This window comes from Chiloscyllium plagiosum, unplaced genomic scaffold (assembly GCF_037043375.1).
Source record: "Chiloscyllium plagiosum isolate Xiang-an unplaced genomic scaffold, Cpla_swu_hap1 HiC_scaffold_22, whole genome shotgun sequence".
NCBI classification, from domain to species: domain Eukaryota; kingdom Metazoa; phylum Chordata; class Chondrichthyes; order Orectolobiformes; family Hemiscylliidae; genus Chiloscyllium; species Chiloscyllium plagiosum.
Genome location: NW_028270160.1, coordinates 73,257,605 through 73,270,497, shown reverse-complemented (window position 1 = coordinate 73,270,497; position 12,893 = coordinate 73,257,605).

Sequence of the window (12,893 nt, the reverse complement as noted above, 5' to 3'; positions counted from 1 at the left end):
TCATGTATGAGGGGATAAAACAACTGTTTTTGTTCATAGGTGGTCTGCCCAGTGGCCAAGCACGAAATACCATTCATCTGCAAGTTGTGCTCAGGCTATCCAGTCTCCTGAGATGCCTGCCATGCTGTTTACCATTCTGATAGCCACAGTTACTTCTCAGCCTTTCCTGAAATTGTAACATTCTATCCTGGAGTGTCTGATACTCATCAGGGAATATTGCCAGTAACACAGCTGATCTTTGAACTTTACCTTTTCCATTTCTTCCTTTCATTGAAGTACATTGTATTTGTCCCACATTTACTCCGTCCGTCATAATTTTGCATTTGTTCACAAGCTAAACAAAAGAATATGTACCGTTGTTAGACTGATCAAAATGCTGGCGGAATTTTGTTGCTGCTGCTATTCAACAAATGTAAGCAAACTACATTCTAATAACAGCAAAATGATCGTGTTGATATCAAAATGCAATGACACTAAAAATATTTAACTGTATTGATTAAGATGAAGAGTCATCTAGACTCGGAACGTTAGCTTGTTCTCCCTCTGTGAATGCTATCTGACCCGCTGTGATCTCCAGCATTTGTTGTTTTCAGTTCCGATTCCAGCATCTGCAGTCATTTGTTCCCGCACCTTGATTAAGATCTCAGTGTGTTACCTTCTGGTTATATGATTGCCGTAGAGATCGACAGCACAGAAGAAGGTGATTCTGATTTATCCCCTTATTCACACCTCTCTCAGTGACAGGTTGAGCAGATTAATATTTAACTGACACTACCAACACCCAGCACAGTCAAGGCTTCCTGTGACCCGGCATGAAACGGTCTCACTCAGTGGGAGCTTCCACATCAATCCCGAAGGAGCGGACTCGGGTTTGAGGACACACCTTGAGGGGCTGAGGCAGCGGAAGGAGCTTCCGGGGCCAGACCTGGAGGGGAGTGACGTCACAATGCCAGAGTAACGTTTTGGACAGAAGGCCTGCTGATTGGTCAGTAACGGTCAGATGACTCACTCTGTTCTTACCTGAAACCTCCATTCACCTTTCCCTCCCCATCAGGTTTAAGGGCAATGGGAGTCAGGCTGGTGGGCGAGCAGTACAGTCCTGGGATTTAGAGTGGGATCTAGACTGCTATTTCTAGAATTAATTGAATATTTAATGTTCTTTAATGAGATTCTAACTCTAGGGCCATCTAGTTTGCTGTAAGTTAATTTTAGTAGACATTAATTTTCAATGAAGTAGTTGTGAGAAGATTAAAATGGCAGTACACTGGGTAGTTTGCTTATCATATCGAATGTGGGAAATAAGAGACAGTTCGAACAGTCATGCCAACCAAACCTGTGGGAACTGTCCAATTGTAGCTTCTATCAGATTACATGGGTCAGAGTGGGGACACACTTTGGGGCATTCAGGAAAGTGGGTGGAAAGCGCCATAGGCAGGAGTTTTAGAGTCGTGGACACTACCAAGGTTCAGGCAGGTAGCTGGAAGGGACAGGCAGTTGGAGACTGGATAAACCATCTCCAACAAGTATACCGTTTTGGATTTTGAGAGGAGAGGAGTGGAGTGGTGGGTAGGGCTCGATCAGGGGATAACAACAGTAGCTGCCAGAACAGTGCTACCACAGCTGGCACTGTTGTTCAACAGGCAGGATCAAAGTGCAGAAAACCAGTACTAATAGCGGTCTCCATAGGCATTTCTGTGGCTGCAAAAAGGACCAGGATGATGCATGGCCTCCCTTGTTCCAGGGTCAAGGATGTCTGTGAGTGGGCATAGAACATTGTCAAAAGGAACAATGAGTTGAAGCTGTACAGGACATTGGTTAGGCCACTTTTGGAATATTGTGTGTAATTCTGGTCTCCCTCCTGTAGGAAGGATTTGTGAAACTTGAAACATTTCAGAAATGAATTGCAGAAATGTTGCCAGGGTTGGAGGATTTGAGCTATAGGGAGAGGCTGAACAGGCTGGAGCTGTTTTCACTGGAGTGTCGGAGGCTGAGGGGTGATCTTATAGAAGTTTATAAAATCATGAAGGGGCATGGATGGGATCAATCGACAAAGTATTTTCCCTGGGGTGGGGGAGTCTGGAATTAGAGGGCATAGGTTTAGGTGAGAGGGGAAAGATAAAAAAAAGGACCTAAGGGGCAGCGTTTTCACACAGAGGGTGGTGCTTGTATGGAATGAGCTACCAGAGGAAGTGGTGGAGTCTGGTACAACTACAGCATTTAAAATGCATCTGGAATGGGTACATGACTAAGAAGGGTTCAGAGGGATATGGACCAAGGTGCTGGCAAGTGGGACTAGATTAGGTTAGGATATCTGGTTGGCATAGATGAGTTGGACCAAAGGGTCTGTTTCCATGTTGTACATCTCTATGACTCTGAGCAGCCAAAGAGTGTGGTACAGGTTGGTATGAATAACATAGGCAACCCCTCTGGGGTTCACATCTCGGGATTACTCCATGTGCCAGTGAGGCGAGGAATAGGAAGACAGTGCAGTGAAAAACATTGCTAAAAGGCTGTTGGATGGAGGGCTTCCAATATGTGGATCGTTGGAATGTCCTCCAGGGCGTTTGGGACCTCAACAAGAAGGAAGGATTTAACGCAAATTGGAGAAGCACCAATATCTTGGCAGGGAGGTTTGCTGGTGTCACTCGGTAGGTGTTTAAAGCAGGTGGGAGAAAGGGAGGACTGCAGATGCTGGAGATCAGAGTCGACTGTGGTGCTGGAAAAGCACAGCAGGTCAGGTAGCATCTGAGGAGTAAGAGAGTCAACGTTTCAGTCATAAGCTCTTTATCAGGAATGGGGCTTGTGGGCCAGGGGTTTGAGAGATCAATGGGAGAAGGCTGGGGCTTGGGGAAAATGTAACTGGAAATTTGTTAGGTAGGTGAAAGTGGCAGGGAAAGGTGATAGGGTGGAGTGGACAGGTGGGAAGGAAAATGGACAGGTCAAGAGGGTGGTACTGATTTCGAGGCATGGGACTGAGATAAGGTGGAGGGAGAGGAAATGAGGAAACTGGTGAAATCCATATTGCTCCTGTGTGGTTGCAGGGTCCCAAAGTGGAAGATGAGGTGTTCTTTCTCCAGGTGTCGGGTGGTTTGGGTTTGGTGATGGAGGAGGCCCAGGACCTGCTTGTCCTTGGTGGAGTGAGAGGGGGAGTTAAAGTGTTCGGGGGGATGGGGTTGGTTGGCGCTGGTGTCCCAGAGATATTCTCTGAAACAATCAGCAAGTTGGCGTCCTGTCTCCCCAATGTCAAGGAGACCACTTCAGGTGCAACGGATACAGTCGATGACGTGTGTGGAAGTACAGGTAAATCTCTGTCAGATGTGGAAGAATCCTTTGGGGCCTTGGATAGAGGTGGGGGGGGAGGTGTACGTGGGATCAATGTGGACTTCACCAGTTTCCTCATTTCCCCTCCCCTGCACATTATCACAGTCTCAACCCTCCAACTCGGCACCACCCTCCTGATCTGTCCATCTTCCTTTTCACCTATCCGCTCCATCCTCCTCTCAGACTATCACCTTCCCCCACCCCCCCACGTTCACCTACTTATCATATTCTCCCACTCTCTCCAGCCCCACACCCCTCCCATTTATCTCTCAGCCCCCCTGAACTACAAGCCTGATTCTTGATGGAGGGCTTTTGCCTGAAACATCGAGTCTCCTGCTCTTCGGATGCTGCCTGAGCTGCTGTTCTTTTCCAGCAGCGCCCTCTCAATGAAGTAGAAGAACAAACAGGAAGAGGTTACTGAACACTGCAGGACTGGCGATCTGAAGTGAATTTGTTCTAATGCAAGGATTATGACACATTAAACAGATGAACTTAGGGCTTGGATTCATGCATATAACTATGACATTGTAGCTATTACTTGGTTCAAAGAAGGAAAAGAATGGTAGCTTAATGTTCTATATTTTATCATGCAAAATAGAGAGGGATGTAAAAGATGTTGAGGATTATTGATTAGGGAGAATATCACAGGTTTACTGAGGGAGGATATCTTGGAGGGCTTATCCAGTGAGGTCATATGGGTAGAGCTCAGGAATAAGAGGGCTGCAAACCTTTCAATGGGTTTGTATTACAGGCTTCCCAACAGCCAGTGGGAGACAGAGGAACATATCCATGGAGAGTCAATGGAAAAATGTGAAAACACCAGGTTTGTGGTGATGTGTGATTTTAACATTCTAGAAATTGACAAGGACTCTCTTAAGGAAAGGGGCTTTTGTGTGGGTGGGGGTAGAATGTGTTAGTTGAGTCCAAGAGGATTTCTTGAAGCAATATGTCTCTAGTCCAATTGAGGAAGGGAAATACTTGATCCGGTATTAAGGAATGAGCCCAGTCACGTGATCAAAGTTTCAGTGAAAGAACATTTTGGGAACACTGACCATAATTCTGCAAGTTATACATTATTTATGATGAGGATAAAAGTGGTTCCTGGCGAAATTGGGAGAAGCTAGCGATGGCGATATTAGTCACAAACTGGAGCATATAGATGGGAGGAGTTGTTTGCGGATAATATGAGACTCTTTTAAAGGCTAGTGAATTCCAGGCCAGCGTTTCCTGTGAAAGTGAAGGATAATGATGGCTAGATTCAAGTGCTTTGGATGACAATTGGTTAAGCTACTTTTGGAATACTGTGTGCAATTCTGGTCTCTCTCAATATGTTGTGAAACTTCAAAGGGTGCAGTAAAGATTTACAAGGATGTTGTTAGGGTTGGAGGCTTTGAGCTACAGGAAGAAGCTGAATAAACGGAAGCTATTTTCCCTCTAGCATTGGAGGCTGAGGGGTGGCTTTTTAGAGTTTTATGAAATCATAAGGTACATGTATAGGGTGAATAGTCAATGTCTTTTTCCCAGGGTATGAGAGTCCAATGTCAGAAGGCATAGGTTTAAGATGAGAGAGGAAAGGTATAAAAGGGACCTAAGGGGCAACGCTTTCACACAGAGGGTGGTGCATGTCTGGAATGAACTGCCATTGGAAGGGATGGAGGCTGGGACAATTACAACATTTAAAAGGCATCTGGATAGGTACGTGTATAAGAAGGGTTTAGAGGGATATTGGCCAAAGCTGAAAAATGTGTTGCTGGAAAAGCGCAGCAAGTCAGGCAGCAACCAAGGAGCAGGAGAATCGACGTTTCGAGCATAAGCCCTTCTTCAGGAATGAGGTGGGTGTGCCAAGCAGGCTAAGATAAAAGATAGGGAGGAGGGACTTGGGGGAGGGAGGAGGGAAAGCGATAGGTGGAAGGAGGTTAAGGTGAGGGTGATATGCCGGAGAGGGAGTGGGGGCGGAGAGGTCGGGAAGAAGATTGCAGGTCAAGAAGGTGGTGCTGAGTCCGAGGGTTGGGACTGAGATAAGGTGGGGGGAGGGGAAATGAGAAAGCTGGAGAAATCTGCATTCATCCCTTGTGGTTGGAGGGTTCCTAGGTGAAAGATGAGGCGCTCTTCCTCCAGGCATCGTGTTGCCATGGTCTGGCGATGGAGGAGGCCAAGGACCTGCATGTCCTTGGCGGAATGGGAGTGGGAGAGGGAGTTAAGGTGTTCAGCCACGGGGCGGTTGGGTTGGTTGGTTGGTGCGGGTGAGGGAAAAGCCAGGTCCAGTTGAGGACAAAGAAGGAAATTTCTGCATGAAGCCAGAGGATGTGGGTGAGGACCTTAGTGAATAATTTGCATGTGTATTCAAAAGAAATGGACATGGTGAATCTAGACAAGGGTATGTTGATATTTCTAGGGCATGTCTATATAAAAAAAGAAGGAAGTGTTGGGCTTTTCAAAAATCCATGAGGTTATAAGTTCCCAGGAGCTGATGGTAGCTATTCTAGGGAGGACATTTCTGGGTCCTTGTGCAAAATCTTTAAATCCTCTTTAGTTACAGGAGAGATCCAAGAGGACTGGACAATAGCCAGTGTTGTTCCCTTGTTTCAGAAGGGCAACACGGATAATATAGGAAATGCAGTGAACCTTATGTCAGTGGTAATTTAACATACCTGGTCAGTATGGATGGGTTGGACCGAAGGGCCTGTTTCCTTGCTGTACAACTCCATGACTCTATACCGCCAAACCAAGAGATCTTGGAGAAGAGTCTTAGGGCCAGGATTTACTCACATTTGGGAAAAAAAAGGACTAATTAGTGACAGGCAGCAAGGCTTTGTGTGGAGAAGGTCATGTCTCACAAACTTGATTGAGATTTTTGAGGAAGTGGCAAAGATCCCTGAAGAGAGCAGAGTGGCAGATATTGTCTCACTGGATTTTAGCAAGGCCTTTGTCAAGATCTGTCATGGTAAGCAGATACTGGGGGTGAAATCATATGGCCATATGACCAGTATTGTTGCACAGGGATCAGTATTGAGACCCCTCATTTGTTTATAAATAATTTGGACGAGAATGTCCATCGTCTGATCAGTAAGTTTGCCGATAACACAAACATTGAGGGAGCTATGGATAATGTGGAGGATTGCCAGAGGATACAGCAGGATTATAGATAATCTGGAGATTTGGGTGAAGAAATGGCAGATGGACTTTAATCTGGAAAAATATGAGCTGATACATTTGGAAGGTCCAATGAATAAGGGAAGTTACACAGTAATTGGCAGAACCCTTAGAAGCATTAAAGTACAGGGGCTTGAAGCATACAGGTCCACAGTTCCCAGAAAGGGACAATGTCAGTGGATGAGGTAATCTAGAAGGCATATGGCATGCTTGCCTTTATTGTTTAGGGCACAGAGTATAAAAATTGGCAAGCCATGTTGCAGAGCATTAGCAAGGTCGCATTTGGAATATTGTGTACAGTTCTGGGTCATTGCATCATGACCAGAAACACGTGAGAGCATTGGAGAGGGTACAGAAAATGTTCTCCAGGATTTTGTCTGGTTTGGGAGGTATTATCTGTGAAGGAGATTGGACAAGATTGGTTTTTACTTGAACACCAGAGGCTGAAAGACGGCCTGATAGAGATTTACAAAATTATGAAAGGCATGGATAGAATGCAGTTTTTTTTCCCCAGGATAGATATCTCAATTACTAGCGGACATCGATTTAAGGGTAAAGGGGGAATGATTAAAGGAGGTGGGAGGGGCAATTTCTTTTTCCACAGAGGGAACTTCCTGACGAAGTGGTGGATGTGGGTGTAATTACAATGTTTAGAAAGAGATGAGAGAAGTACATGAATAGGAAAGGTTTGGAGAGTTGTCGGCCAGGAGCAGGCAGGTGGCACTAGTTTAGTTTGGGATTATGCTTGGCATGGACGGCTTGGACTGAAGGGTCTGTTTCCGTGCTGTATGACAATATGACTGACTCAATGTGCCTGGAATGCGCTTTCAGAGGAAGTGGTCGAAGCAGACATTATAGCAATGTCTATTGGCATTTTGACAGACATGATTGACAGGAAATAAAAGGATACAGACAATACAATATACAATACTGTTCACCTCCATCAACATCGACCTGGCAAAGGAAACACTTACCACACTTTTAGAAGAGACCATCTCACACACCCCAACCACCATCCAATCACATTACCAACGAAAACATCATGAAGCTAGTGGACGTGTGCCTCACCACCCACTTCACCTTCAACAACATAATCTCCCAACAAACCAACGGCACACCCATGGGATCTCCACTATCAGGATTCATAGCGGAAGCGGTAATGCAAAGACTACAACAAACAGCCCTACCAACCATCAAACCAAAAATCTGGGTCCGCTACACAGATGACACCTTTGTCATCACAAAACGAAACAAGATAGAAGAGACATTTAACATCATCAACAACACCCTCACAGGAATAAAGTTCACCAAGGAGGAAGAAACCAACAACAAACTCGCATTCCTGGACGTCACAGTCGAAAGAAAGGACAACAGAGAACTACAAACCTGCGTATACAGAAAACCGACAAACACTGACCAAATACTTAACTACACCAGCAACCATCCCAACACACACAAACGAAACTGTATCAGAACACTATTCCAACGAGCCACCACACACTGCAGCACAGACGAACTTTGGAAAACAGAGGAGAACCACCTATACAACGTATTCAAGAAGAACAGATACTCAAAAAATACAGTCCGCAGATTCCTCAAGAACAAACCACGACAAGCAGACCAAACACAGCCAGAAACCCTAACCACCTTACCATACATCAAAGAAGTTTCAGAAATGACAGCCAGACTACTAAGACCCTTTGGAATCCTAGTAGCACACAAACCCACCAACACTCTCAAACAAAAATTAACAAAATTAAAAGACCCAGTACAACCCATGGACAAAACCAACGTCATCTACAAAATTCCATGCAAGGACTGCCACAAACACTACGTAGGACAAACAGGAAGAAAGTTAGCCACCAGGATACACAAACACCAGCTAGTCACAAAAAGACACGACCCTCTCTCCCTCGTAGCCCTACACACGGTTGAAAAAAACCACCAATTCGACTGGGACAACACATCTATCCTGGGACAGGCTAAGCAAAGACATGCCAGAGAATTCCTAGAAGCCTGGCCCTCCAACCACAACGCCATAAACAAACACATAGATCTAGATACCATCCATCAACCCCTCAGAAAAAGAACAGGAAATGACATCACCACAAATGCCAGGAACCCCATCCAGGACAAACATATAAATAGCCAGGTAATGCAACGTCTGGATATCAAACCTACAGCTCAGCGAGCAAACCTACACCCTAAACCTCAACCTGAGCTACAAACCTTCACAAACCTTGCACATACAATACTAGTCCGATTAAAACACCCCTGATTAAGATTTACAAAAAAACCCCAAAACTTCTTATCTCAAAATCAGACAGCTTTTGTTCTTCTCTGTATTTCAGTCTTCTTTCAGTCTCCTTGGGGATATTGCGTCACAGGTTACTGATCGATAAAGGGACCTTTTAAGAGAGCTATTTTGCTGGGCAGTGTGCAGATGCTGTTGCAGTTGAGAAGATGCTCCTCCCAACTGTTCAAATTTCCCTGGTCTTATACCCCGAAAGCACTGGATTGTATCATTTTAAGATTGTCAATATACCAAGTTCAAACTGGATTGGAGTTGGTATTTTTGGGGTATAATTTAAACTGATTGGCCTAATTCAATTCTGTTTTGTCGTTTCCTGGCAACCAGCTACCCTAGCTACACCAGTAGCTGGGGCACGTTACATTATCTTTTTTTTTCTGTCAGGTAGTTCTGTAGCTTTTAACTCTCTTAAAGGTATAGTACACCCCACATCTTCACAACACTCACCCAAAATTAATTTGTAGGATAAATTAATTTTGTACTTCTGGATGCTTCTTAAACTCGCATTCAGATGCGTTGTGGCACAGCTCTGAAGTAGATGGGTTTTAAACAGAGGCCTCTCGGCTAGGGGAAGCAATGGCCTAGTGGTATTGTCACTAAACTGTTAATCCAGGGATGCTGGTAATGAGCCTGGTCCCCAAGTTCAAATTCCACCGTGGCAGCTGGTGGAGTTTGCATTCTGTACAAAATCAGGAATGAAGAGTCTCACAATGACCGTGAATCTATTGTTGACTTTTGGGAAAAGCCCTCCTGGTTCACTGATGTTCTTTAGGGAAGGAAACTGCCATCCTCACCTACATGTGACTCCAGACCACCTAGCTAATGTGACTCAATCACAACTGGCCTCTGGGCAATTAGGGAGGTGAATTAAATGCTTCCTGAGCCAGCAAAGCCTTTCTCCTGTGAATGAATACAAAAACCCAGCCAAAAGAGTCTCTAAATATTTCAATCAATCTGTTCAGACCCATCTTTAGAGAAGCAGGGTCTTGAACCCAGGGCTCCTGGGCCAGAGGTAGAAGTATAGGTGAGCACTTTGGGGATAGTGACCATAATTCGGTGATTTTTACTCTCGTGATGGAGAGGGATAAGTGTGTACTACAGGGCAAGAGTTATAGCTGGGGTCAGGGAAATTATGATGCGGTGAGGCATGACTTAGGATGTGTGGCTTGGAAAAGTAGACTCCAAGGCAAGAGTGTAAATGATATGTGGAGCTTGTTCAAGGAGCAACTATTGAGTGTCCTTGATAATTATGTACCTGTCAGGCAGGGCGGAAAGGGTCGTGCGAGGGAGCCGTGGTTTAATAAGGAATTGGAATCCCTTGTTAAATGGAAGAGGGCGGCCTATCTCAAGATGAGACGTGAAGGTTCAATTGGGGCGATTGAGAGTTATAGGGTAGCCAGGAAGGACCTGAAGAGAGAGCTAAGAGCAGCAAGGAGGGGACATGAAAGGTCCTTAGTCGGTAGGATTAGGGAAAACCCTAAGGCTTTCTATAGGTATGTTAGGAATAAAAGAATGACTAGGGTAGGAATAGGTCCAGTCAAGGATAGTAGTGGGAAGTTGCGTGTGGAGGCGGAAGAGATTGGGGAGACACTGAATGAATACTTTTCTTCAGTATTTACTCAAGAACAGGGCATTGTCGTCGATGTGAATACTGAGTCACAAATAAGTAGAATGGATGGCTTTGAGGTATGTAGAGAAGAGGTGTTGGAAATCCTGGAAAAGGTGAAAATAGATAAGTCCCCTGGGCCTGATGGCATTTATCCTAGGATTCTCTGGGAAGCAAGGGAGGAGATTGCAGAGCCATTGGCCTTGATTTTTATGTCCTCTTTGTCTACAGGAGTAGTGCCAGAAGACTGGAGGATAGCAAATGTGGTTCCCTTGTTCAAAAAGGGGAGTAGGGATAACCCTAGTAACTACAGGCTGGTGAGTCTCACTTCTGTTGTGGGCAAAGTCTTAGAGAGAATTGTAAGGGATAGGATTTATGCACATCTGGATAGGAATAATGTGATCAAGGATAGTCAGCATGGTTTTGTGAAGGGCAGGTCGTGCCTCACAAACCTTATTGAATTCTTTGAAAAGGTGACGAAGGAGGTTGATGAGGGGAAAGCGGTAGATGTGGTATATATGGATTTTAGTAAGGCGTTTGATAAGGTTCCCCATGGTAGGCTACTGCAGAAAATACGGAGATATGGCATTGAGGGTGAGTTGGAGGTTTGGATTAGGAATTGGCTGGATGGAAGAAGACAGAGGGTAGTAGTTGATGGCAAAGTTTCTTCATGGAGTGCCGTCACTAGCGGTGTTCCGCAAGGATCTGTTTTGGGACCATTGCTGTTTGTCATTTTTATAAATGACCTGGAAGAGGGGTTAGAAGGTTGGGTGAGCAAGTTTGCGGATGATACGAAAGTCGGAGGAGTTGTTGACAGTGAGGAAGGATGTGGCAGGTTACAGCAGGGTATAGAGAAGCTGCAGAGCTGGGCAGAAAGGTGGCAAATGGAATTCAATGTAGCTAAGTGTGAGGTGATTCACTTTGGGAAGAATAACAAAAAGATGGGGTACTGGGCTAATGGTCGGATACTTGGTAGTGTGGATGAGCAGAGGGATCTTGGTGTCCATGTACACAGATCTCTGAAAGTTGCCACCCAGGTAAATAGTGCGGTGAGGAAGGCATATGGCGTACTGGCTTTTATTGGTAGAGGAATTGAGTTCCGGAGTCCTGAGGTCATGATGCAGTTGTATAAGACTCTGGTGCGGCCGCATCTGGAATATTGTGTGCAGTTTTGGTCGCCATTCTATAGGAAGGATGTGGAGGCACTGGAACGGGTGCAGAGGAGGTTTACCAGGATGTTGCCTGGTATGGAAGGAAGATCGTATGAGGAAAGACTGAGACACTTGGGGCTGTTTTCATTAGAGAAAAGAAGGTTTAGGGGTGACTTGATTGAGGTGTACAAGATGATTAGGGGGTTAGATAGGGTTGACAGTGTGAACCTTTTCCCGCGTATGGAGTCGGGTATTACAAGGGGGCATAGCTTTAAATTAAGGGGGGGTAGATATAGGACTGAAGTTAGGGGTAGGTTCTTCACTCAGCGAGTCGTAAGTTCATGGAATGCCCTGCCAGTAGCAGTGGTGGACTCTCCCTCTTTATGGGCATTTAAGCGGGCATTGGATAGGCATATGGAGGATAGTGGGTTAGTATAGGTTAGGTGGGCTTGGATCGGCGCAACATCGAGGGCCAAAGGGCCTGTACTGCGCTGTATTCTTCTATGTTCTATGTTCTATGTATCGCAAGAGCCCAATTTTGCTCCCGTGTTGAATATTGGGAGTAGCAATCTAAATTTTTCACAAGTACTTAAAGGGTGAGGTGCAATGTTACTAAGCGTAATGTGCCTTCAGAGGCATATTGTGCAGTGGTAATGTCCCCATCTCTGAGTCAGGTGGCCAGAGTCTGAGTCTTGCCTGCTCCAGAGGTACGCAATAATATTTCTGAAAAGTTGCTTTGCGGAACGTAAAATGAACAGAATGGTTAGTTTTCAACCATCATTTATTGGTGCCTTGTTGCTCAGAATTTGAAATGCCCATTTTTAGGATGGTGCTTTTGCCTCCAAGGCAGAAACATATGGGATCCTGCTCCCAAGACCTGCTCCAGGTCGATGCTTGTTGCATAATAATAATGGAAAGTCAGTCATCATCTGCGACATTCTCTGGTGGAAATTTAAAACTCCATTACAGGAGCCAGAAAACATCACACCACTGCTAGTTCAGTTTGGGAAAGCTGGGCGGCATGGACAAGTTGAACCCAAAGGTCTGTTTCTATGCTGTATAATTCTATGACTGCAAGATTAGAAGAATTTTGAGCTGTGTTCTGTTCCTCAACTAACAACCCAGAGGTCACAGACATTTCATGTGATGTCTCTTTATAAATTTAGAAGTTTAAGCGATAATCTGATCAAACTCTTTGGGATATGAACAGGAAAAGACAGGGTAGGTAGGGATCAACTCTTTTCACTGATTCGAGAACTAGGTGATATAGTCTGTGTATAGGACAAAAGGTGTTAGGAAGCACATCTATGCATAAGGCAGGTAGATATTTAACATCCTCTTCCACAAATAG